The 23,807-nt window shown below is 48.0% G+C and overlaps 1 protein-coding gene across 7 annotated transcripts in view; it reads left to right on the top strand.

Moving 5' to 3' along the window:
* Positions 1 to 23,807, top strand: part of DEPTOR (DEP domain containing MTOR interacting protein) — a 164,181-nt gene that overhangs the window by 47,712 nt on the left and 92,662 nt on the right. The gene's annotated exons all lie outside the window — the stretch shown is intronic.

Here is a 23,807-nt window from a genome sequence, read left to right as displayed (position 1 = left end):
TACCTTCCTTGTTTTTTTTTCCAGGGCAGCCCTTAGAGAAAGGAATGAAGGGGCCGCGGCACCCTTTCCTTGACTCTGACTGCCTTTCCCAACATGCACTCATGACATGAAAGAGCCTCCTCTGTAACTGGGTGGGTGTGTGGGGCAGAGGCACCGGGGTGGTCCGGTTAAGTACCGCGATGGTTAGGAGCCGGGCCAGGTTTGAGTTCTAACCGTGGGACCTTCGCCTTCGGTGTCCTCCTTTCCAACACGGAAGTGGGTGATGGCACTGTTCAGCGCTGCTGTGGGCACTCGAAGAATCGTTTGTGTCAAGTCCTTAAGGACCTGGCTCGGAGCCTCTCGTGTTGGTCAGGTCCCGTGGAGGACAGCCGTCTCAGACGCTGACCTGACGTGGCGGCCGCCCTGGAGCCGTCTCTCCCCTGTTCTGCCCCTGCTGCGGTCTGCTCCCCTCTCCTCCTGCCGCTGGGCTGTGCAGACGCGTCCTGCCCCGTCGGTGCTACTTCTCCTGGTTCCTGGCGCCTGCTCTCTGTCCCCAGGTGTAGGAAACCCTGCTCTCCTGCCCCGTGTGGCCGTGAGCGGGGGGCTGCGTCAGCACCTCTGTCTGCACACTGGAGTGTGTGTGTGTGTCACTGCCGCTTAGCTCCTTTTGGAAACTTCTAGTGGGTGTTTAGCACTTAGGGTACCCTGCCGGTCCACTGAGACTGTTAAGATTTGATGTTGTCAAAAGCATCCATGTCGGGAGTTCCCTGGTGGCCTCGTGGTTGGGATTCTGGGCTCTTCCTGCCGTGGCCAGGTTCAGTCCCTGGCTCGGGACTGAGATCCTGCAAAAAAAAATATATATCATTTCCATGGAAGGACTCCAGGCGATTCTGTAACACTTTTCTAGCTATAGATTATCTCCTGGGACCTGGGTAGTCACCTTCTGGGAGCCGGGGTTAGCAACAGTTGAAACGTCTGACAGAGAATTTTTCTTACTAGTGGGATGGGTGTGATGAGAAGAGTTGAAGAAAGCTGTTCATCGCGTCCAGAAAACGCTCACCCAGCCCCAGCCTCTGCTGCTTCCTTCTTACGTCCTCTCACCAGTCGCACTAAACCGTGTGTCTCTGGGCCGTCCAGGTCTCTCTGCTGCCTCTGGGCACTTACTAATTCATGAATTAGTCCACAAATACTCAGTGAGCCCTCCCCACTTGGCAGGCACAGTTACGGCCCCTGGAAATGTGCCGCGGATCAAAGGCGGACAAAGCCCCTGCCTCTGCGGAGCTTGTAGGCTAGTGGAAGGGGCAGGCGTTGAAGGGGTAACAGGTGAAGATGAGTGTAGTTTCGTACAGGGTTCCCAGTGACAGAGAGAGACCCTTCCTGAGGGCGGTGAGGCGCCTTAGGGGGCACAGGGAAGACATCCCTAAGAGGTGACGTTGAATGAAGTGTGGATCTGCTGGGACAGCTTCCCGGGTGGAGGGCACAGCAGAGGGGAAGGCCTGGGTGAGAACGCGCTCAGCATATTTCCGGACCGTGAGGAGGCCAGACCGTCCAAGGAGGGGAGAAGGGGTGAGCGGTGGGACGTGGGCCGGGCCAGGCCGCCACGGTGCTGAAGGGTTCCCGTGTGATGGGAGCCCGTTGGAGGGTGGGGCAGCTCCAGTGGGCACTCGGTGTGCTTTTGCCTGTGATGTCCCCTTGTCCAGCGGACTCTCGCTGCCAGGCTCAGCCCTCTCTCTTACTCACTCGGACTCCGGGCTTTGTGTTCAGTATGGCCTTTTCTGAGCATCCGTCCATGTCCCCTTAGGATGGACTTAGGTGACGCTCCTGTGTGATTACCCCGTGCAAGGGCTGTGTTAGGCTTTCGCCCTTGCGTGTTCGCAGCATTAGACTAAGACATTAAGCAGAGGAGCTGCTCTATCCTTCTTTCTACTGCCTGCAGTTTCACCTGGCCTCGCCGGGCGTAGGTGGTAAGTAATGTGCTAGGGAGGGTGACTAGACTTGACCCCTGGACGAGCTGACCAGTCTTGCTGGACTTTCTGTGTGTGCCGTTGGCTTTCTAACCACAAGTGTTCAGTGTCTCAGTTCCAGGTAAGTTTATTTCCTCAAACTGCTTGTAAAGTGAGCAGCAGGAGAAGCGTTTCATAAGCACTTAACCTGGCAGGACCTAACTGTCACCTTGCAAACCTTGGCTCCTACTTTTCCGTTTGCCAGAATGCGTACAGAGCAAACTCTCAGGCCTTTGGAATTGATAGTTCAGTTTATCTATTTGACCAATTTAGTTTGGTTTTTAATGCATTTTCCTTGTTTCTCTGGCCGTCTTTTTCATGAATCTCAGCATGGATTATTATTTTCTATGTTTTGGATACTTAAAAAGATAACAATAAGAAATCTTGGTTTTGATTATGATCTTATTTTCAAGAATCTTTGTTATTTGAAAACTGACTCTGGGACTTCTCTGGCGGTCCTGCGGTTAAGGCTGCGTGCAGGGGTCGTGGCCAGGAAGCTGACATCCCACAGGCACGGCTCAGCCAACGGCAACCAGAAAACTGACTTTTCCCTCTGTGTTATTTCACCGGAGTCTGTGTTTAGGATATTCGTAATAGTTGGGAAGGAGAGTCTTGCAAATATATGTTCCTTTAGTTGTTTTCCTTTTCATATAATAATAGATAATATTTATTGATTGATAGATATCAGATGTCTTGACTAATCCGTTTTATTTAATCATCATAATAAGCCCCTACTTAGATGCTTTCATTGTTCCCATATTATAGATGAGAAGAATGTCACAGGGAGAGGTTAAATCTCTTATCCAAGGTCACCTTATTAGTGAAAAACAAAAGCAGTTGGGTATGAACCCGAGGGTCCAGGGTCCAAACTTATTGTTTCTGCGCTATTAGTGAATCTTCTCTGTTCCGTTCAGTGGAGGGTAAATGAATGGAATCAGTATTTACTTCAAAAATATAACATGGAGTTTGTGAGTATCCGAGTATAGCATTTTCTCTAAAGATTTACTGAAAGTATTCCAGGATTTTAAAGCAGGCATAGGAAAGGAGGAGTAAAATGATTCTCGTTCGTGGTAAATCTCAGCGATGTTCTGTAAATATAATAAAAACAACGACGTCTATTTGTACATTAAGCTTCTCAAAGCATCTGAACCTCCTGCATAGAGGGATAATAGAATAATCATAATAGTGACGACAGTAATGATAGCATTGCTGTTGTTCAGTCACTCAGTTGTGTCCGACTCTGCAACTCGGTGGACTGCAGCATGCAGGCTCCCCTATCCTTCTCCATCTCCCGGTGTCTCCTAACTTATATCCCTTGTGTCGATGATGCCATCCAGTCATCTTAACCTGTGTCATCCCCTTCTCCTCTCATCTTGAATCGTTCCCAGCATCAGTGTCTTTTCCAAAGAGTTGGCTCTTTGCATCAGGTGACCAAAGTTCTGGAGTTTCAGCTTCAGCATCAGTCCTTCCAGTGAATATTCAGGACTGATCTCCTTTAGGATGGACTGGTTGGATCTCCTTGCAGTCCAAGGCACTCTCAAGAGTCTTCTCCAACACCACAGTTCAAAAGCATCAATTCTTCGGTGCTCAGCCTTCTTTATATGCATGTGTGTGCCGTGTGCTCAGCCATGTCTGACTCTCTGCGACCCCATGGACTGTAGCCTGCCAGGCTCCTCTGTCCATGGGATTCTCCAGGCAAGAACACTGGAGTGGGCTGCCATTTCCTTTCCAGGGTCTTTATATGCATAGTAAATAGTAATATAGAATGGGTGGGGCCTTACCTTACTGTCGCAAGAGGAGGGGAGTCTGGACCCAGAGCGGTGGCATCACCTCCGTGTTGCTGCCGCAGCTCCGGGGACAGGAGACGTCAGCTGGGACAGTGGGTCCGCAGCTTCCCTGCCTGCCCCCAGCCCCGAGGACCTGGCCCTGTTATCAGAATTTCCTTTGTGCTCTCCTCTGGCTTGTTTGTTCTGTGTTATTAATAGGCCTTTGTGTGACTTGGGGGTTTCTGGCTGGTTTTGCTGAAATGTGCTGATTTAGGGGCCCTCTGCCTTTCTAACCCCTGGTGCTGTCAAACTCAAGGACTTGTGGGTTCAGGTGGACGGGTTGGTTTCAGCATGTGGGGCAGGACTACCCGAAGTAGGAGCCATCCCTGCTGCCAGCTCGAGGGGGCCTGAGAAAGAGGGCTGTGCCCAGGGGCTGTGACAGATAAGCCATTGGGAGGACTTCATCGCAGCCCTGCGGGCCCCTGCGCTTCAGCAGGCTTCCTCCCACCTTCCTGGGCAGCTGTGGACTGAGGGCGCAGAGACGGGGCGCATGTCTCCCTGGGGGGCCTTCTGGCTCCACACTCACCTCTGCACAGACACATGGACACAGAGACACACGGACTCACAGAGTCACAGACACACGGACACACAGACTCACAGACTCGCAGACACACGGACACAGACTCACAGACTCGCAGACACACAGATTCACAGACACACAGACACACAGACAGACAGACACATAGACTCACGGACACACAGACACACGGACACACAGACTCAGAGACACACGGACTCACAGATTCACAGAGACACAGACACATGGACACAGACACACGGACTCACAGATTCACAGACACACGGACACACGGACTCACAGACACACGGACACACAGACTCACGGACACACAGACACATGGACACACAGACTCACAGACACACGGGCACAGAGACACACAGACTCACAGATTTACAGACACACAGACTCACGGACACACAGATTCTTGGACTCACAGACTCATAGATACACAAACAGACGCAGAGATGCACAGCATGGGGACGGATCGCAGGTGTTCCCAAACAGGGCAGTTCTTAGTTTTCAGTAACACCTTTGAAAGGAGGAAAAGCGTCAGTACCTTAAAGAAACAGCCCAGAATCTGTATGTTGCCTTCGGCTGGTAGGTGTTTCGAGCGCACGTTCCAAACTACAAGGCTGGACTGTCTTGGACAACTTGGCAACATGATCTGTTTCAGAAAAAAGGGTGAGCTCGGGATAACCCAGTGCTCTGTGTGCTAATAAACAGTCAGCTACACAGAGGATATGAGTTGGGGTACAATTTGCACCATGCTCACTAAGATTAATAGTTAAAACACACATTTTTAAACTGACCTTGATCTCATTTTCAGGTGTAGAAGAGACTTGTTAATTTTATTTTTTTTTTAATTTTTTTTTAAATTTTGGGGTAGAGTTGATTTACCATGGTGTGTGAATTTCAGGTGTACAGCAAAGTGAATCAGCTTAGACACACACATACTCCCCTCTTTCTCAGATTCTCTTCCAATGTACAGGCTACTATAGAATGTTGAGTCTCGCTCCCTGTGCTGTGCAGCGCGTCCCTGCTGATTATCTATATATATTTTGTATATAGTAGAGCGTATGTGTTAATCCCAATCTCCTAATTCTGAGACTGCTCAATTTTAATTTAACTCAGTGTCAATATGGAGTTTAATCCATTCTAGGTCTGGTTCATAAAGGCATTTGCTTTTCATCCAGAGGGTCTGAGTTTTCTTATTATCGGTTTCTGTCTCCAGTCACCAGTAATCTATTTATTCTGCTTAAGAGGGCACACTGGTTGAAGAATTCCCCACTGCTTCCTTTATATTCTCTATTCCATGGAACTGAAGAGAAATATTAGGGAGAAACTGTACAAAGGGGAAAAGCCCTTTTGTGTGTTTTATCTTATCAGAGGTTTCTCCCCCATGTGCCCCTGAGATTTTTTTTCCTGTTCCCTCCCAGTGGCTGGCACAATAAATATTTGTTGAATGAACAAAGAACTCTACATGCAGTGATTGCTATGAGCTGCTGAACTGGTGCCATGGAAAAGCTAAAGAGAGCTTGCCTTTCACGCTGAGCGACGGGAGTCGGAGGTGTGCCTTGCCTTGCCTCTGTAAAGCTTACAGAGCATCCCGGCCTGTTAACATGCCTGATGCTCTGTACAGCTCTCTGAATTATACCCAGTAGGCACCGTTAATCCCATTGCAGAGATGGACACACGAGCTGAAAGAGGTTCAATGGCTATTATAACGTGAAACACGGAGCTGGAGTTTTTTTTTTTTTTTTTTTAAGAGACTTCAAGTTTTTGCCTCTGTCTTCTTGCATTTGCTGAATAAAAGCGCTTTCCAAACTGGGATCTTGAGTTCTGCAAATTGATTCAGGTTTTGTGTTCGAAATAGGTCTCGATTGTGTTGCAGACTGTAATACAATTGCTTTCTAATGTGTTAGACACAGCATTTCACGCTCACTTGTGCTGCCGTAGTTGTTAGTGGTCTCACAGATTCTTGGAGTAAATGTTTCCTTCTTGGATTATTTGAAGGGCATCTGAAAATTTCAGTGTAAATGGATTAAACACTGTTACCTTTTGTAACTGTTTGGTCTGGGTGACAAGGCCTGGTTTTGATGCTGTGTGATGCATGTGGAGAACTGTCGAGAGTCTTGTGATCTTATCTTTCTCGCATGCAGACAGGTTCGCCTGCCGCCACTTCCTGGATGTGGGCAGGAGACCCCCGGGTCTGGGGACAGAGGACAGGTCATCGTTCTCGTAGCGAGCGAGGCGTCATTTTCTCAGCGGTTCTTCCAAGCCTCAGCTCCCAAAGAGCAGCTCAGTGAGGTGCAGCGGATGCCTGCCAGGCTGGGGTCACAGAAGAGGAACCCCAGGCTCAAGTAACCTTGTAATGTCTTCAAGCAGACCTGCTTTCCGGCCCAGAAGGAGACATCAGCTATACCTTCCAGATCTGTTCACTATGCAGAGCTGCTTGGAAAGATGGTAGAGGGGTTGGAGAGACAGTGGCGGAGGCCTGAAGACGCTGGCGACGCTGCTGAGGGGCTAACGGGGCGCCGCTGGTGCTCAGTGTGAGCGAGCCTCTACGTGTGCTTTCCTAGCAAAGCCTCCTTCTACACCTCGGAGACAGACTGTCAGTCCTTTCAGCAAGTGAGGAGATGGAGGCTGGAGGCCTGAATGAACTGGCTTACCTTCACAGAGCCAAAAAGCAGGGGGAGCATTTCAAACCCTGGTTTCCGGCTCCAGAGCCCATGAGCCCACCTGGAACCATTTTTCAGCCTTCAGCTTTGAGTTTGCAAAGTTTCTGCAGCTTCCATCTGAGGTTGTGGCAGGAACGAACACCAGTAAACAGTGGTAAGCAGAATGCAGCCTGATAGATTTTAAGTGGCCCGTGAGAAGCTTTCGTCACCTGGCTCCCACCAAGGCCTTGCATCTGGATTTGGAAATCGAGTTTCTTCCTGACTGCTTCTTGGCGACACCGTGCCTTCCCTCTTGTATAATAAACACGAGGCGGTGGTGCTGGTGCTGTGTCAGCATGCAGACGGGCAGCAGGCCGGCCGCACCTGTCAGAAGTCATCAGCCCTAGATCGTAATCTGCAGATCTCTAGCTCTGGTTGATTATTCAGAAATGACTTGATTTAGAGATAGACGCACCTAGCTGCTTCAACAGTAGACTTGATTCATCGACGGAGATTTGTTGCCGGTCCTTTCTGCCAAGTTTTCCTAATCTTGTGTAATCACAGGGCAGCGAACCAAGCCTCTGTAGCACTGATTTCACCAATCTCTGTCGTTATTTTTCAACTTGGTAGAATGGAAAAACCGTCTACGATTTCTGGGGTTGGAGAAGCATGCGTCAGAGCTCCTCCTCGGCCACTTAGTGAGACAGCCAACCATACTGAGTCTGTTTCTCATCTGTAGAATCGGAAGGACAGGCGTAACTCACAGACTTGCTGTGAGGACCGATGAGGTCAAGTTGAGCAGAGTCTCACCTGGTACTGGATGTGTCGAGTTTCTGATATATAAGGGAAAATGCATATCGTCCAAGTTGTCCTTGCGTGACCCAAGCTGCATAAAAACACATGTGCGTTTATATACGAGAGTTAGATTCTGCACGGTGAGAGGAGCCCAGCCTGTGTGCAGGACATTCCATTTGTCTTCCAGACTCCTCCTCTACCCTTTCCCGAGCGGCTGGGTGCCCTGCAGCTGACTTTCAGTGGGAGGCACCAGCGGGAAGTAGGTGGATGGGAGGACTCTGCTTTCTGCTCCCTCCCCACGTGAGGGCCTGAGCTCCCATCAGCAGTCCTCTCTGTAACACCTGGCCCTCCCGGCTCTTAACACTGCCCTTCTCTTCAATCCTGGGCCCAGAGTTGTTCTGGCCATGGTCCCATGGGATGGGGCCTCCACCATCTCTTCTAGTTTTCCGTAACCCTGCCCGTAGCTTGAGTGGTTCTTTTATGATACACTACCTCCGTGGTAAAGAATCTGCCTGCAGTGCAGGAGACGTGGACCCAGTCCCTGGGTGGGGAAGGTCCCCTGGAGGAGGAAATGGCAACCCACTCCAGTGTTCTTGCCTGGAGAATCCCATGGACAGAGGAGCTGCAGTCGTGGGGTCACAAAGAGTCGAGCACGACTGAGGACTGAGCACCCACGTGGGTATGCCACAGGAAGCTCCCAGGAACCTCTTATCAGCCCACTGTAATTTAAAAAAAATACCATTTATTTATTTGGCTGTGTTGGGCCTTGGGTGGAGGGTCTTCCTTGTGGCAGGCAGGATCTAGTTCCCTGCCCAGGGATCGAACCTGGGCCCCCTGCACTGGAAGCTCGACGTCTTCACCACTGGACCAGCAGGGGAGTCCCCGCCCATTTGTACATGTTTATAGCTTCCTGCTGGGACCCTGATTGCCGGGGCCTGTGAGACCCTACACGGATCTGAAACGAGTCCTCTCCTATCTCCTTGAACGGACAGGCATGCAGAATCGCCCCACTATTGGTGAACATTTCACCAGCTTTTTCTGTTTTTCTCTGAGCAGGTACCATGTGATGATGTGATGGTTGGAGCTGCCGTGGGGCACTCTCCCTCTTGTATGAGTATGGAGTATGGGTTGTAAGAAGTTTTTTTGGCTTGCTTTCTGTTCCCATATCAACCTGAGTTCTAGCTCAGCAGCCACGTCAGCTGTTTCTCCAAGATGGTTGTGCTGATGCTTCCGTCTGTCCAGCTGGACTCTTTGAGGTCGGGGACCTCGAGGTCTATGCTAGACATGGGAGCCTCAGCGTCCAGCATAGGCATGTAGCAGATAGATGTTTGCTGAAGAGATGGACAGGTGACTGAATGTGCGGTCAGCCTTACTTAGCAGAGGGGTCACTGGGCAGCCCATTTCTGTGCCACCTTGGGGTGTTCAGACTGGACTGAAGCCAGGGGTAGGGACTTGCTCGTCTAAGATCACTGTTTGTACTTACTCATCGTTAGTTCTGATCACAAACATTCAAAAGATAAGGATCATTACCACCATCACTTTAAGCCATCAATTACAGCCATACTTAGAGCCATCAGGACTCATAGTCAGGCTGAATCCACAGCCACACTCAGGGCTTCTGTGCATTAGAAAAGGTACCTCCCCGTCTTTAGAACACACCATGCTAAGTGTTTTAATTCTCCGTGCACTTTCAAGAGGGAGCGATTTCCCCCGTCAATTTACAAGGAAGGAAGGCTAATTTGAGATGTGTCAAGTTACCTGCTTTAAACCTCCAGTTGCTAACGAGGGACCCTGGCCGAAACTGCAGCTCTTTCCTTTCCCACAAACGGCATTTAAAGTTAAAGACCTGAGTTCCTTGAGCGAACCTGTGGAAGTGGAATACTGTGTCCCGCATGCTTTCAACCTAGCGACTCTAGTTCGAGGCAAGTGCCAGTTGATTCCATCTGGAAGAGATGAAGGACGCGGAGTCTCCTGGCGGAAACAGCTTCGGTCTGTTTTTAAGTGTTAGTCTGGAGTGCATGATCAGGGGGTGGGGCAGGTCGAGGCCCGCCAGTTCTGCAGCGAGGCCGAAGAACACCCACGGAGCAGAGGAGGACAGCCTCCCGGGAGAGGAGGCTCTGAAAGCGGACCTCCAGGAGCCACAGCAGTGGGAGGCTTCCGGGGAGTGGGGTTGAGGTTGGAGCTCATCCTTCCATTATCAGAGGCTTCGCGTGGAGGCTCCGTGGGTAGGTGGTGGTGTCTTTAAACGCAGAGATGACTCCAGGGGCGTAGATGCTTTTTTGTTTTCCTTGCTTTGTTTGCTAAATGGAAACATCCCTGCTTAATCACTTCTTTATGCAGAGCTGGGGAGTGTCCGCCGTGGCTTTATTCTACCAAGTGGGGGAAGCACCAAATTGTCGGAAGCACTTATTCGTTTCAGAGCCCTAATGGAAGGCCTTCAGGCCAGAAAGAAAGAAAACCCACAGAGCATTTTTAACTCTCCTGAAGCCAAGTGTGTAGTCCAGCTTTAACTGGGAAGTTAAAGGACTGAAGTACAGCGTGTACACAGTGCACGTAAGTGTGCAGCTCAGGGTTCACAAATCCAACACACACACGGAGCGACCGCCCGACACACACACAGGACGACCGCCCGACGCACACACGGAGGGACCGCCCGACGCACACACGGGGCGACCGCCCGACACACAGGATGACCGCCCGACGCACACACGGGACAACCGCCCGGACGATACTTTGATAAATTGTCCTCCGTTTTCTACCATGACTCAGTCTCCTAAATAAGTAACTTTCACCTCAGTGCTAGCGTTCTCTAGAACATCACATTTCCTTTGAAGTGATTAAACATTTGCTTTTCTGCATTTTATACATCCTCTCCCCAGCGTGCTGGCATGGGTCTCTTGGGCTGGTTGGGAGGTTGCCATCCTGAGAAGGACCGACAGGCGTTAATAAGGGTGAACCTCCAAGGAGGTGGGTTTGAGGGGTGTTGTTATGTGTGTGCACCTGCGTGGATCCCTTGCTCACTGCAGCTTGGCCCCAGGCACTGTGCCAGATGCTTTACAGAGATTAGCTCTGACTGACAGCACCGTGGAGGTGAGCGTTCTTGTCTTCATGACACACAAGAAGAAACTCGGGGTCCCGGAGCCTGACTCCAGCCTGGAGTCAGTTCAGAGGTTCAGACCGGAGGCTGGCCTTCACGACTGCTGCCGCTCTGGACCCGTGGAGAGAAGGATGTCTTCCAGCCCGGCCGCAGACTGCTCCTGCTGGACCAGTATCGCTGTCTGCAGAGACCGCCCACCTGCCCTGGGCCAGAGACTCGGGAGGCCCGTGCCGTCGTTCCTTGCCAGCTTGTCGCCCTCTCCCGCACACCCTCCCCTCTAGTCCGTGCCAAGAGGTGGCTGAGTCTCTGCGAGCATCCCCGTGAGCGCCAGCGGCTCCAGTTCGCTGGGGGTTTTCTCTCATCTCTTTTCTCCTGGACTGAGGTTATCAACTGGCCCTTTGCAGTGATAGCACCCCATTGGTTTCTAGCAGGTGGCTGAAAGCAAAGTGGACAAGAGCACTTTCAAGCTTTCCAGAAGTTTGGTAACCTTGCTTCGTCATCGTCCTTCCAGAGCAGGAACGTTGACTTATTCTCTGTGTTCCGGTGACCGATACAGGCAAGGGTACATGGTGATCCCTTTGTTGGGAGGGGGGTCTATGATGGCACAACCGAAGACCTCAGTTGAAAGGAGAGAGAAGACTGTTTCCCGTTCTTTTCCGTGTAACTTTAACAAACAGGCGGGACAGAGCAGGCTTTCAGCCACAGCCTGTTCACCTGCTAGTCCTGCCTTATTGTGTCCAGTTTTCCGTCATTTTCCCCTAACCTCTTTAAGGTATACTCACTCGATTTTCCCTAGTTGGTATTATCTTTATTTTTTTTCTCAAGTACTTTATCTTACCTTTTCTTTCTTTGCCTTTTTTCCCCCCTTTGTTTGTGGCAGCAAATCCTTCTATTTTCTAATAATGATGGAAGCATCCAAAATAAACAATGACCATCCCTTAAAAGAAGCCTTTGTAGGATGTTTGAGAACCCAGTTGCCCTTGACAGTGGTTTGAAAGGCCTCACAGAGGTTTGAATTGTTTTGAATTCAGTGTAGAAGTGCTCGGTTTCTCTCCTTCTCGTGTAATTTTTTGGTTATGAAACCGTAGCTGAATGCAGCCTTTTAGGACAGCTGTGGCCTTGGAATTCACACTCGGCTCTATCTAAAGCTGATTCAAGTTTAAACAACTGAAATGTTTAATACAACCACACTAAAAAGCTGATAATATTTAGTACAACAGCACTAAAAACCATGGGGGATGTGAAAGTTACAACTTAGGTTCTGAATTATCAGTCTTGTCAGAGCATAATACCAGCACTAAAAACGCTCTTGCTTTTTTCCCCAGAAAATTTAAAATAGTGAGCAAAGAGGAAGGGGTTTTATCCTTCAGGGATAAGTAGCACTCTGCTCCTGTTGCCTGTGGCGTACCTTGTTTTCAGGCAGTTGATTAACAAATACTTGTTCAGCATCTAGTGTATACTGCCTCCCAGGGCTGGGTTTTCTAAGAAATAAAAGCCTTGAATGCATGGTGTCTGTCCTTCAGAAGCTTCTAGCTGAGCTGAAGGGGTAAAAATAGTGTGCTAAAAATTGAGAGACTTTATATGAAACTATGGTATTGACTTAAAGTTCAAAAAAAGGAGAGATCTGTGTGAATCACTTCTAAGTTAGGATATTTTCAGAGAGGGCAGTAGTTTTTCTAGCTCTTAAAGCCCCTTGTGCAAATGAGAAGCAGGTACCCTTGGCCCTTTCCTCCGGACTCTTACCATCCTGCCCGTCCTCCGGGGTGGCTCCGGGGAGCAGGCCCTGGTTCTTAGGCCTCATTTGTCGCTGCAGCCAGGCTCCCTCCCAGGGAACCACTGTGCCACTGTGCAGTGGGCTCCCTTTTTTGGAAGAACGGTTTAAATTTTTCCAGGGAAAGGGAGGAAGGAGGATATGAGGGAACAACACAAGTAAGGAAACATGATGAGAAAGAGTATGTTCTGCTCAGGGTATAATATGAAGGCGAGCGAAGGAAGGTGAGAGGTGTTTGCTGGCGAAGGGTGTACAGTGCTGTTTCCCGTCACCTTTTTTAGTATGCACTAGGGTTTCACTGACATATAGTAACCAAACAGCTTTCGGTTTACTGGTTCCAAACCAAATGGTTATGAAAATTTTGTCTGTTTATCCCTATCACATCTATTCTATAGAAAGTAGCATAGTATTCAAAAATAATGCTCACATAAGCGTTTCCCCGTAATTCGTACTTTCTTCCTAGTCACACAAGTCAGTGTTATTCTTTCAAACTGTGTTTTGGAAGCATACATCCAAATATGGAATTTATACACGGGGAGCGACTGTGTTACCTTAAGTATTAATATAAGCATTTTGTCAGGGACAAGTCATCTGGTTAAATATAAACTTAACCTTGGGACTTCTCTGGCAGTCCAGCACTTAAGACTCCAGGCTCCCAGTTCAGGGGCCCAGTCTCAATTCCTGGTCAGGGAGCTGGACCCACACACCACACCTGAAGACCCTGCACACTGCAGCGAACACCCCGTGGGCCATAACTCAGTCCTGGTGCAGACAAATAAGTGAAAAAATATTAAAGCATAAGTAAATAAGCTTAACCTTAATGTAGCTTCTTTATTGATAAAAATTTTCCCCCAGTTATAAGCATAGTATATTCTCTCTGGGGAATAATTTGATTGGTAAAGAATTCTATTAAGAAGAAAGGAAAAAGCATTCAGAAACTGCCCCTAGGGTAAAGTAACTGAATATTTGGATGAATAAATTTTTAATTCATGTATATAATTCTATGTTTTGCTTTTCAAAGTAGTTTATCATTATATTAACACATGAATGTTTTTTGAAGCTTTCTAGATTCTAAAGCATCTTTTGGGCCTCAAAGCCCAGGATCACTTTGCCTCCCTGGCTACCTGTGGCCTGGTGTGCTATCACATACATTCCCACGATATATGGGCCTTCTCAGTTCTTTTGAATTTTTTTTTCAGTGCACAAGGAGATTACTATCAGCTGACTTCTATTCCTGTACTGGCCCCTAAATGTAGCAGTTCCTTCTATTGTGATGTAGCCTTCCCCTGGGCTAAAGTGAGTCTGGGAAATATGACTCAGATATATATCCAGGAAAGGGTGAACTCAGTCACATGCCCAATAAAATCTGTGGATACTTTCAGCAGGCGAGTTTTGTTAATGCCTATTACCTTAAGGCGGGCGACAGTCCATGGGGTCACGAAGACTCAGACAAGACCTAGCGACTGAACCACCACCAACAGCACCTTATGGGGGCTCAGTGGGAAAGAATCCGCCTGCCAATGCGGTAGACACGGCTTTGATCCCTAGGTCGGGAAGATCCCCTGGAGTAGGAAACGGCAACTCAATCCAGTGTTCTTGCTTAGGAAATTACGTGGACAGAGGAGCCCGGCGGGCTGCAGTCCACGGGGTCCAAAGAGTCGGACACGACTGAGCAACTAAACAACAGCGAGTTATAAGGTGTGTGGCCTTACGTCGTGAGTCTAGTCGCACACAGGACCGTTTTGACTAAAGATGAATTTGTTCCATAAAAATGAGACTTTCGGAGCACCGTCCCCATTTGTCACCACTAATTAAAATAGAACTCTGTTCTTGTCTGTAGAAATATACTCAGAGTATTAATTCATTTTGCCATAAAGAAAGGGGTTAAATCTTACAGCCCATCTAGAAAACTTTATCGTCGTAATTGTTGTCATCATCACTACGGCTAAGATGTACTCAGTGCTTCAGGTATATTGGCCCCGTGACTGAAGCATTCGTGTACTGTCACACTTAGGCTGCATAGCCACTCCCCAGGGGGCACTGTCTTTATCCCCAGTTATACTCCGGGAAGCAGTCAGGTAGCTGACAGGTGTGCAGAGTTAGGATTTGAAGCTACATTTGTCATTGACCTCGTGATTTTAAACCAGTGTAACTCAGGCAAGTGACATTCTGTGACTTCTGAGCCCAAGCAGCTTAAGAAGGCCTGGCACGGTTGCTTGGTTTTTAACAAGAGTCAGAAAGATAATTCAATGGAGAATGAATAGTCTTTTTAACAAAATGGTGCTGAGATAACTAAATCAGTTCAGTTCAGTTGCTCAGTCGTGTCTGACTCTTTGTGACCCCATGGGCTGCAGCCAGGCCTCCCTGACCATCACCAATTCCCGGAGTTTACTCAAGCTCATGTCCATTGAGTTGGCAATGCCACCCAACCATCTCGTCCTCTGTCATCCCCTTCTCCTCCTGCCTTCAATCTTTCCCAGCATCAGGGTCCAGTGAGTCAGCTCTTTGCCTCAGGTGGCCAAAGTATTGGAGTTTCAGCTTCAGCGTCGGTCCTTCCAGTGAATATTCAGGACTGATCTCCTTTAGGATGGACTGGTTGGTCTCCTTTCAAGAGTCTTCTCCAACACCACAGTTCAAAAGCTGAGATAACTGGATAACTGCATGCAAATAAGCAGTTTGACCCTTGCCTCATGCCTTCTAGAAAAATTAACTCAAAATGGATTATAGAACTAGATTTAAGAACTAAAACTGTAAAATTCTTAGAGCATAGGAGTAGACTTTCATGGGCTGGTGTCAGGCAGTGTTTCTGACATGTGACCCCAAAAAGCACAAGCAACAAAAGAGAAAAAGAGACAAATTGGACTACCTCAAAATTAAAAACTTTGGGACTGCAAAGAACCATGAAGAAAGTGAGAAAACAGCCTATAGAATGGGAGAGAATATCTGCAAATCATTGTCTGATTAAGAAGCTCATCAAAGAATATACAAAGGATGCTTAAGCTCAAGCAGCCTCATTTTCCAATGGACAAAGCATCAGGATAGACGTTTCTCCAAAGATCTGCAGATGGACAACAGGCATACAAAACCATGCCCAGTATCATCAGGGGAAGGCAGGTCAACACTACTCTGAGACACCTCTTCACACCCACTGCTGTGGCTGCCGCTGCTAAGTCGCTTCAGTCGTGTCCGACTCTGTGTGACCCCATAGACGGCAGCCCACCAGGCTCCCCTGTCCCTGGGATTCTCCAGGCAAGAACACTGGAGTGGGCTGCCATTTCCTCCTCCAACGCATGAAAGTGAAGAGTGAAAGTGAAGTCGCTCAGTCGTGTCTAACTCTGTGCGACCCCATGGACTGCAGCCCACCAGGCTCCTCTGTCCATGGGATTTTCCAGGCAAGAGTACCGGAGTGGGATGCCACTGCTTTCTCCGTCACACCCCCTAGGAGGATCCTAATGAAGAACAGATGGCAAACTCTGGAGAGGACGTGGAGAAGTTAGAGCTGTCACACTTCACTGCTGGGAGTGCAGAGTGGCACAGCCATTTTGGAAAATGTCTGGCATTTTCACAAAAGATTAAGAAGAGTTATTATACGACCCAACGATTCTGCTTCTTGGTGTATATCCAAGAGAAAAGAAAATGTATGTCCACATAAAAACCTGTATATGAATTTTCAAAGCAATACCATTGATAATAAGCCAGAGTAGAAATAACCCAGCCGTCTCTTGGCTGATGAGTGGATAAACGCAGTATGGCATGTCCACACGATGGCGCCCTCTCTGACGGTGAATGAGACACTAATGCTCCAGTGTGGTGACCGTTGTTGAAGACGAAAGAAGCCAGCCCCTCGGGACCATGTACTGGGTAGTTCTTTCTATTTGAACAGCCTGTAAGAGGCAAATTCATAGATAGGCGGTAGGTAGATTCATGCTTGCCTGGGATAGGGGGATGGAGACGTGGGGGATGACTGCTGAGAGTACAGTGCTTCCTTTGGGTGATAAAGTATTTTCATATGGATTGTAGTGATGGATGTGCACCTCGATGTATAGACTGAAAACCATTGCATTTTGCATGTTGAATGGGTTAGCTGTCTGGCAAGTGGATTATATTCTGTAACATCTTACAAAAAAACCTAAACAAAATTTTTGGCCAACCCAATATATTAATAATATTCTCTCATTATTATTTATGTCTTAATGTGTTAATGTACTCTGCATATAAGTTAAATAAACAGGGTGACAATATACAGCCTTGATGTACTCCTTTTCCTATTTCGAACCAGTCTGTTGTTCCATGTCCAGTTCTAACTGTTGCTTCCTGACCTGCATACAAATTTCTCAAGAGGCAGATCAGGTGGTCTGGTATTCCCATCTCTTTCAGAATTTTCCAGTTTATTGTGATCCACACAGTCAAAGGCTTTGGCATAGTCAATAAAGCAGAAATAGATGTTTTTCTGGAACTCTCTTGCTTTTTCCATGATCCAGCGGATGTTGGCAATTTGATCTCTGGTTCCTCTGCCTTTTCTAAAACCAGCTTGAACATCAGGAAGTTCACGGTTCACATATTGCTGAAGCCTGGCTTGGAGAATTTTGAGCATTACTTTACTAGCGTGTGAGATGAGTGCAATTGTGTGGTAGTTTGAGCATCTTTGGCATTGCCTTTCTTTGGGATTGGAATGAAAACTGACCTTTTCCAGTCCTGTGGCCACTGCTGAGTGTTCCAGATTTGCTGGCATATTGAGTGCAGCACTTTCACAGCATCATCTTTCAGGATTTGGAATAGCTCAACTGGAATTCCATCACCTCCACTAGCTTTGTTCATAGTGATGCTTTCTAAGGCCCACTTGACTTCACATTCCAGGATGTCTGGCTCTAGGTCAGTGATCACACCATCGTGATTATCTGGGTCGTGAAGATCTTCTTTGTACAGTTCTTCTGTGTATTCTTGCCACCTCTTCTTAATATCTTCTGCTTCTGTTAGGTCCATACCATTTCTGCCCTTTATCGAGCCCATCTTTGCATGAAATGTTCCTTTGGTATCTCTGATTTTCTTGAAGAGATCCCTAGTCTTTCCCATTCTGTTGTTTTCCTCTATTTCTTTGCATTGATTGCTGAAGAAGGCTTTCTTATCCCTTCTTGCTATTCTTTGGAACTCTGCCTTCAGATGTTTATATCTTTCCTTTTTTCCTTTGCTTTTTGCTTCTCTTCTTTTCACAGCTATTTGTAAGGCCTCCCCAGACAGCCATTTTGCTTTTTTGCATTTCTTTTCCATGGGGATGGTCTTGATCCCTGTCTCCTGTACAATGTCATGAACCTCATTCCATAGCTCATCAGGCACTCTATGTATCAGATCTAGGCCCTTATATCTATTTCTCACGTCCACTGTATAATTATAAGGGATTTGATTTAGGTCATACCTGAATGGTCTAGTGGTTTTCCCTACTTTCTTCAATTTAAGTCTGAATTTGGCAATAAGGAATTCATGGTCTGAGCCACAGTCAGCTCCTGGTCTTGTTTTTGCTGACTGTATAGAGCCTCTCCATCTTTGGCTGCAAAGAATATAATCAATCTGATTTCGGTGTTGACCATCTGGTGATGTCCATGTATAGAGTCTTCTCTTGTGTTTTTGGGAGAGGGTGTTTGTTATGACCAGTGCATTTTCTTGGCAAAACTCTATTAGTCTTTGCTCTGCTTCATTCCGTATTCCAAGGCCAAAGTTGCCTGTTACTCCAGGTGTTTCTTGACTTCCTACTTTTGCATTCCAGTCCCCTATAATGAAAAGGACATCTTTTTTGGGTGTTAGTTCTAAAAGGTCTTGTAGGTCTTCATAGAACCGTTCAACTTCCACTTCTTCAGCGTTACTGGTTGGGGCATAGACTTGGATTACTGTGATAGTGAATGGTTTGCCTTGGAAACGAACAGAGATCATTCTGTCATTTTTGAGATTGCATCCAAGTACTGCATTTCGGACTCTTTTGTTGACCATGATGGCTACTCCATTTCTTCTGAGGGATTCCTGCCTGCAGTAGAAGACATAATGGTCATCTGAGTTAAATTCACCCATTCCAGTCCAATTTGAGTTCGCTGATTCCTAGAATGTCGACATTCACTCTTGCCAGCTCTTGTTTGACCACTTCCAATTTGCCTTGATTCATGGACCTGACATTACAGGTTCCTATGCAATATTGCTCTTTACAGTATTGGACCTTATTTCTATATTCAAAAGCAGAGACATTACTTTGCCAAAAAAGTTTTGTCTAGTCAAGGCTATGGTTTTTCCTGTGGTCATGTATGGATGTGAGAGTCGGACTGTGAAGAAGGCTGAGTGCCGAAGAATTGCTGCTTTTGAACAGTGGTGTTGGAGAAGACTCTTGAGAGTCCCTTGGACTGCAAGGAGATCCAACCAGTCCATTCTGAAGGAGATCAGCCCTGGGATTTCTTTGGAAGGAATGATGCTAAAGCTGAAAACTCCAGTACTTTGGCCAGCTCATGCGAAGAGTTGACTCATTGTAAAAGACTCTGATGCTGGGAGGGATTGGGGGCAAGAGGAGAAGGGGATGACAGAGGATGAGATGGCTGGATGGCATCACCGACTCGATGGACGTGAGTCTGAGTGAACTCCGGGAGTTGGTGATGGACAGGGAGGCCTGGCGTGCTGCGATTCAAAGGGTCGCAAAGAGTCGGACACGACTGAGCGACTGATCTGATCTGATCTGCATGTGTTAATGAAAGTGTAAATAAAATTTCTGGCAGCATCTGCTTCCTTCCTCTTGAGCTCTGCGTCTCAGTGTCCAGGGCATCTCATGGGAGAGGCTGTGTTGACCGAGGAGCACCCAGGGCCAGGCATCCAGCCCGAGCCACGTCTGCATGTATTTGCACTACTGATCCCAACCAGGACTGACGGAAGAACTGCCCAGCTGAGCCCCAAGCAATCCACGGAGCTCTAAGATACGATTAAGTGCTGGTTTCTTAAAAAATCATTTTATTGAAGTGTAGTTGATTTGCAGTGTTGTGTTACTGTCTGGCATCCAGCAGAGTGGTTTGGTTATACATATACATACATACTAGTGTGTGTGTGTGTGTGTGTGTGTGTGTGTATACGTGTGTGTATTCACATACAGGTGTGTGTGCTGCGTATCTGTATCTGCTGACCCTCAAGTCCCAGTCTGTGCCTTCCACACACCTTCCTCCTTGACACCCGCGAGTCTCTTCTGTCTCTGTGAGTCCGTTTCTATTTCACAAATAAGTTCCTTTGTGTCATAGAGTCTTCGTATAAGGATATCATATGGTATTTGTCTTTCTCTTTCTGACTTTCTTCGCTTAGTTTGATAATCTCTAAGTCTGACCATGTTGCTTCAGATGTTACTCCATTCTTTTTTATGGCTGAGTAGTATTCCATTGTATATATGTACCATATCTTCTGTGTCTATTCATCTGTCAGTGGACATTTAGGTTCTATCCAAGTGTTGGTTATTGTAAATAGTGCTTCTGTGAATGTGGGATGCATGTATCTTTTTGAATTAGAATTTTGTGTGGATGTATGCCCAGGAGTGGGATTGCTGAATCTTAATGGCTTCTCTGGTGTCTCAGCTGGTAAAGAATCTGCCTGTAACACGGGAGACCTGGGTTTGATCCCTGGATTGGGAAGATCCCCTGGAGAAGGGAAAGGCTACCCACTCCAGTATTCTGGCCTGGAGAATTCTGTGGACTGTATAGTCCATGGGGTCACAGAGTCAGACATGACTGAGTGGCTTTCACTTTCATGGCAACTATATTTTTAGTTTTTTGAGGAACTCCCACACTGTTTTCCATACTGACTACACCAGTTTACCTTCCCATAAGTGGTGGTTTTAAGTCACCAAGCTTTGGGGAAGCTTGTTGCATAGCGAGAGATCGTTGGACCAAGTAGTGAGTCAAATTATTGTTTTAACACCATGACTACATGTTGATACTAAAATCAAATCCCCAGCAAGGCTTTGTGGTAAAGAGAAGAATCTAGGCAGGAATAGCACTTGATTCTAAGGGGAAGTGAAGTCAGAAGACCTTCAGGGTTGCGGGGCATGTTTTAAATAGCAGGTGAGCCCAGCCAGGAAGGCTTGCCAACTGGTCTCTTTGCTGAAGCTCACGTTGGCAGCGGCAGCTCACCAGCCATTTGTCCAGCGGCCACCAGCTACTCAGCAGGAGCCCTGGAGGGCTGGCAGGTTGTGTCTCTGGTTATATGAAGTGACCCAGACAACCCCCTGTCCAGCTGTCCTCGCCACACCCCGAAAGCAAAGTTGCTGAGCTGGAAGGGATGGTGTGGTTGGAGAGCAGGTGAAGGCTGGGCGTCCGTGTCTGTATGTTAAATGGAGGGTGTCAGTCAGGAAGGAACTTCTGACTCACTGCGTCTCCACATGGGGCCATTCTAAGGGTAGCTTCCCCCCCACTTTTTTGGCTGCCCTGTGGTGTGAGGGGTCTTGGTTCCTGAATCAGGGGTCGAACCCACGCCCCCTGCAGTGGAAGGATGGAGTCCAGTTCCCTGGGCAGCCAGGGAGGTCTGAGGGGGCCGACTGTTACATACTCCCGGGCAATGATCTGTCGCAGGGGCATGCAGAGAAATGAGTTTCATGTATTCATCCAGCAAACACTTCTTAGGACCTGTGGTACTAGGAACCGGCTGTCCACCCAGAGACAAGGAGCCTGGTCTCAAAAAGCTCCTAGTTAAGTTAGCTGGTCGTGCCCGCAGGGAGCTGAGAAGGCCTTGCAGGGAGCCCTTAAAAGTGGCACCTGGTCCAGATTTGTGGGACGGGAGATTTCCTAGAGGAATAAAGTCTGAAACTGGGAAACCAAGGAGGCTAGTTCCTCCTCTTCGCTCTTCCTCATTTGGGGCCAAAGAAACAGAAGGAATCACGCTACGCTTTACCTCGGCGCTTTGTTTTCCAGACTCCCATTACCGATGCAGGCTCCCGGGTCTAACGCCGTGTGGCGGAACTTCTGCAGTTTATTTCCAGGACCTTCTGGGATCATTCACTGCCCTTTCATGACTCTCCAACTCATGTGACACGTCTCTCTTTGTGGGTTTCACATCGTTTTTGCCATTACCCCTGATAGGAGGTGGCTCAGTGGTAAAGAGTCTGCCTGCAATGCAGGAAACGTGGCTTTGATCCCTGGGTGGGCAAAATCCCCTGGAGAAGGAAATGGAAACCCACTCTCGTATGTGTGGCTGGAAAATCCCACGGACAGAGGAGCCTGGCAGGCGACAGTTTGGGGTTGCAAAAGGCTCGGACACAACTTAGCGTCTAAGCAGCAACTAAACAGCATTGATAGGAATATATTCTAGTTATCTATGCTGACAAAACAGATCACCTTCTAACCGAGTGGTTTGAAACAACAGGTGATGTGTCATTTCTTCTGATTCTGTGGGTCTTAGGGCCATTGCTATGCTGGTGTCCCTCCGGGCTCGTTCGTTTTTGGGGGATCAGCTGAGCTGGAATACCCAGGGCGGCCTCCTCCTCACGTCTGAAGAGATGCTGGCTGCTGCCCGGGCCTTGTGGGCTCTCCACCGCCAGTAGGCTGCACCTGCTTCCTTACCCGGCAGCCTCAGTGTGGCATTCCGAGGGGTGAAAGTGCACGTTGCACGGCCTCCGAAAGCCTTGCCTTGGAAGACAGTAATGCTGCTTCTGCTTCATCTAGTGCTGCTCACAAAGGCAGCCCAGGGTCAAGGGAAGGGGCAGTAGACTCAGCCTCTTGATGCGAGGAGCTGTCGTGGCCGTCTCCTGTGAAGTGTCTTCAGGATTCTGCCCCTCGTGTTGATTGTATGTGGCGGTTGTCCCTTCCTCTAAGAAGGGCCTGGTCATGATTATGGGATTCCCTGGTGGCTCAGATGGTAGTGAGTCTGCCCGCAATGCAGAAGACCCAAGTGGGATCCCTGGGTGGGGAAGATGCCCTGCAGAAGGACACGGCAGCCCACTCCAGCATTGTATGAAACACGATTCTTACGGCTCATATGTGCTCAGCTGCTCTCGCCCTCTGAGAGCAACCTCATAGCTATTTCTAGGCTGGATTGAAATACTGAAGAGGGTTGACTTGGGAAGATATCTAGATAATATTCTTTTCTGCAAATTTTATTTTTTTATTGAAGTGTGATTACAGTGTTATCTTGTAGTTACTGCAAATTAGTATTGTAATTTTTCTTGAAGATAATTTGCAATGTTCTGTTGGCTTCAAGTCAACAACAAAGTGATTCGGTTGTGCCTGCATACACGCTCTTCTCCGGTCTCCTTTCCAGTGTGGTCATCACACGACGTTGCGTGCACTTCCCTGTGCTACCCGTAGGTCCTCGTCCTCTCCTTGTTTGTGTATAGTAGTATGTACTGATCCTAAATTAACCCTGATTAGTCTCTGCCAATAAGATTTTTTAAAAAGGCCTTCTTAATAAGGTTTTTAATGAGTTCCGTTATATGCTAGTACACTTTATGTGTGTGAGTGCTCAGTTGCTTCGGTCATGCTGCAATCTCTGTGACCCTATGGACCGTAGCCCGCCAGGCTCCTCTGTCCTTGGCGTTCGCCAGGCAAGAGCACTGCAGTGTACTGCCACGCCCTCCTCCCAGGTCCTTCCCAACCAGGGCTTGAGCCCAGGTCTCATCTCTCTTGCATTGGCAGGCGGGTTGTTTGCCACGAGCACCCCCGGGAGGCCCAACAGCTTGTATAAATACTCGTGATTGCTTCATTGCCTTCTGGCTAAGATCCAGTATGGTATCTATTCTTACAGCATATTGAAAAGCAGAGACATTGCTTTGCAGACAAAGGCGCATCTAGTCAAGGCTATGGTTTTTCCTGCGGTCACGTATGGATGTGAGAGTTGGACTGTGAAGAAAGCTGAGTGCCAAAGAATTGATGGTTTTGAACTGTGGTGTTGGAGAAGACTCTTGAGAGTCCCTTGGACTGCAAGGAGATCCAACCAGTCCATCCTAAAGGAGATCAGTCCTGGGTGTTCATTGGAAGGACTGATGCGGAAGCTGAAACTCCAATACTTTGGCAACTTGATGCAAAGAGTTGACTCACTGGAAAAGACCGTGATGCTGGGAGGCATTGGGGGCAGGAGGAGAAGGGGACGACAGAGGATGAGATAGTTGGATGGCATCACCCACTCTATGGACATGAGTTTGGGTAAACTCTGGGAGT

Source organism: Bos grunniens, chromosome 14, assembly GCF_055505025.1.
Source record: "Bos grunniens cultivar Pamir isolate PY7600 chromosome 14, Bosgru_T2T1.0, whole genome shotgun sequence".
NCBI classification, from domain to species: Eukaryota; Metazoa; Chordata; class Mammalia; order Artiodactyla; family Bovidae; genus Bos; species Bos grunniens.
This window is presented reverse-complemented; position numbering and strand designations above follow the sequence as displayed.